Genomic DNA, 3,811 nt, shown 5'->3' with positions numbered 1-3,811 from the left:
AGGAGGTGTGGGTGTATTTGTGTTTTATGGGGACTATTGTTGTCTCCCACTTAGTTAGACACAAATTACAATTGAATAACCATCAAAAAACTAAAAGCACATGGACAAAAAACACACCATGTAATCACACAGAAAAATATGGAACGCTTCACAAATTTGCCTGTCATCCTTGCACAGGGACCATGCTAATTTTCTCTGTGTCATTCAAATTTTAGTTTATGTGCTGCCCAAGCAAGCACAAGAGATCCATCTTTACACCCATTCTAAAAAGAAATAATCCAACCGAATGCAGAAATTGTCAAACTATATCATTAGTATCACAAGCAAGTAAAATTTTACTGAAAGTAATTAAAAAATGGTTGTAGGAGTGCATCGACAGGGAACTTGCAGAAATTCAAACCAGATTCAGAAGGGAACATGGAATGCAGGATGTCATTGCTGATGTCAGATGGACCTTGGCTGAAAGCGGAGAATACCAGAAAATGTTTACTTGTTTTATTGATGATGCAAAGGCATATGACTCTGTGGATCATAACAAATTATGGATAAAATTGGGAAAAATGGGGATTGTGCTCATGAGGAACCTATATAAAAACTAAGAGGGAGTTGTTCAAATAGAACAAGGGGATACTGTGCAGTTTTAAGTTGAAAAAGTGAGCACCAGGGTTGTATCCTTTCACTATACTTATTCAATCTGTATACTGAGCAAATAATCTGAAAAACTGGAGTATATAAAAAGAACATAGCATCAGGATAGAAAGAAGACTCATTAGCAACCTGTGATATTCAGAAAACACAGCCTTGCTTGCTGAAAGTGAAGATTACTGGAAGCACTTATTGATGACAATCAAAGACTACAGCCTTCAATATGTATTGCATCTCAATGTAAAGAAAACAAAAATATTCACAACTGGACCAATAAACAGCAAACGATAAATAGAAAAAAGATTGAAGTTGTCAAGGATTTCATTTTAGGTGGATCCACAATCAACACCCATGAAAGTAGTAGTCAAGAAATCAAATGACTTATTGCATTGGGAAAATTTGCTGCACAAGACCTCTTTAAAGTGTTAAAAAGCAAAGATGTCACTTTCAGGACTAAGGTCCACCTGACCCAATGCACAATGTTTTCAATCGTCTCTTATGCATAAAGCTGGACAATGAATAAGGAAAGTGGAAAAATAATTGATACCTTTGAATTATGGCATTGGCGAAGAATATGGAATATTCTGCTGACTGCCAGAAGAATGAACAAATCTGTATTGGAAGAAGTATAGGAGTATTCTACTCCTTAGAAGTGAGAATGGAGAGATTTTATCTCATATACTTTGGACGTGTTATCAGGAGGGACCAGTCCTTGGAGAAGGACATCATGCTTGGTAAAGTAGAGTGTCAGCAAAAAAAAGAGGAGGGCCCTCAACAAGATAGGTTGACACAGTGGCTGCAACAATGAGGTCAAACATAGCTACAGTTGTGAGGATGATGCACTACTGGGCAGTGTTTCATTCTGTTGTACATAGTGTTGCTGTGAATAGGAACCAACTCAAAGGCACCTAATAACAACAACTTCTGATTGATGCAGTATGTATGTATGTGTTATAGCCACATTGATCCATACCACCCAGCATGCATGCGTATGCAGGATATAGTAACTTAATCAACTCAGATATGCTGTGCTTTAGATATTTCGGCAATCTCCAGATTTACAAGAAAGTGCTTTGTAGAGAACAGGAGCCTTAACATTAAGTACCTCCCTCTTTATTCTGCTGTCAACTGGCTCTTCTTTTCCTGTGTGCTTTGATCCTGCCTTACCTACTATGAGAGGGAAAGCAGCTTTCACAACTTCTCCCATGTGATTGGTTGAGTTGTGTCCTCCCAAAGTATGGGTTGGAATTCTAACCCCTATCCTGTGGATGTAATTTCATTTGTGAATATCTTTTCTTTTTTTATGTTAATTAACGCATGTCAGGTGTGTTTATAAGATGTGTCTTAAACCGAATCACTTTTGAGACATAAAAGAGCAGATTAGACATAGACAACGCACTGCCATCGAGTTGAATCTGACTCATAGCAACCCCTCTCTGAGGTGGTATCACTACAGAAGTAGATTGCCCAACCTTCCTTCTGAGCAGTGGCTGGTGGGTTTGAACTGCCAGCCTTCTGGTTAGCAGTCAAATGCCTCAGACACTATGCCACCAGAGCTCCTAGACATAGATAAGCAAGCACAAATGAGGGAAAGACAGATACCACTTGTAGATTACCAAGGAACGAGGAATGCTGGAGCTGTGGAAGCTCAGACAATTTTTTTCCCCACAGAGCCCACAGAGAGCATGCTTTTCCCTAGACCAGGTGTCCTGAATTTGGATGTCTAGCCTTCTAAAGTGTGAGAAAATAAATTTTTTTTAATTAAATTCACTCACTTCTGGCATCTCTGTTATAGCAGCGCTAAGAAACTAAAACATCCTGCCATCCAGAATTTTGAAAAATGTGGTTCTTCAGAAAGTCATGCATCAGAGTCATCTGAGATACTTATTAAAAAGAGTGCTTCTTGGACCCTCTCAAGATAAACTTTCTGGGGATAGGGCCCAGAAATGCATATTTTAAACAAGTGTCTCAGGTTATTCTTATCTTAGGTGTACTGTGGTTTAAGAACTATTGCCCGAATCCCTTTTCTCCTTTGGCTGTTTATCTAAAATATTTATGGGAGAAGCTGTTCCAAGGAGCCCAGCAAAGAGGGAGCTGACTCACAGGCATTCATTTCCATACTGAAGTTGCTCCAAGAGCCACGGGGGCCTGGTTTGGCCACATTTAGTGCACAAACACATCTTACTGAGCTGCAGCATTGGACCCTGCTTGAACTTGCAGAATTACATTACTTTTTAAAAAGTTTCTCAGTGTTTTCATCTTCTTGATCTAACTTCACAAAGTCCAACAGAGGATGTTGAAGCTTACATATCATGACAGGGTGACCAAGAATCCTTGCTTGCCCAGGATTGAGGGATCTTCCAGGTGACATTGTTTCCATGCTAAAACCTAACAAGTCCTGGGCACACTGGAATGAGATGGGCACCCTAGAAAATGTGTCTTACAAAACAATTCATGAATTGAAACTAAATGCACCAGAAGATAATAGATTTGCAATCTACACAGGTTATAAAATGTGTTGTTGTGAGCTGCCATGCTCCTGACTCCTGCACAAAGGGATTGGGCAACTGTGATCCATAGGATTTTTACTGGGTCTCCTTCATGGAACCAAGAATTCTGCCACTGAACACCACTGCCCCATGCAAGGAAGACAGATTTGGAGTGAAATGTATTTTGGGACTAGTTAGATTTGTGGTGCTGGGTCAAACAGTTCAGGATGTTGAAGAGTGGGCAGTTTCTCTTGCCCTTTAATAATTCACCACATTGTTGGGGGCCAGCCTCTCTACTTTCAAGTCATGTTGTATTTGACTACAGTGGTGGGAACCCAAGTGGCCTGGGGAGATGTTTATATCCCAGGTGTGTGAGGGGGCTGTCTTTCCTGACCTAACAACGACGAGTTGGGATAGTGCCTCCTTGCATGTTTCTGACTTGTAGTGAGAGCACAGGGAAGTGTGTAAAAATCTGTTAGCAGGCAGGAGGAGGTGATGGATAACATTTCCTATTAGGCTTAGTGTTTTTTATCTTGTCCTTTTTAATGTTCTCTCCAGCAGGATCAACTGATCCCCTAGGCACAATAGTACAGTGTCAATTCCCCTGACACTTTTAAAAACCATGAAAATGTTTTAATTTAAATGGTAAGACAAATGATAAGAAAAAAAAAAAAAAT

General features: G+C 39.9%; 1 non-coding gene across 1 annotated transcript; it reads right to left on the bottom strand.

Annotated features, from left to right (window-relative positions):
* Nucleotides 1-132: 132 nt before the first annotated feature.
* LOC122152266 lies at nt 133-239 on the bottom strand. The gene has a single exon (XR_006164487.1). It is a non-coding gene; the product is annotated as a U6 spliceosomal RNA (small nuclear RNA).
* Between the last annotated feature and the right edge of the window lie 3,572 nt (nt 240-3,811).

Source organism: Orycteropus afer, unplaced genomic scaffold, assembly GCF_000298275.1.
Source record: "Orycteropus afer afer isolate SDZICR_OR568_19922 unplaced genomic scaffold, OryAfe1.0 scaffold00024, whole genome shotgun sequence".
NCBI lineage: Eukaryota > Metazoa > Chordata > Mammalia > Tubulidentata > Orycteropodidae > Orycteropus > Orycteropus afer.
This window is presented reverse-complemented; position numbering and strand designations above follow the sequence as displayed.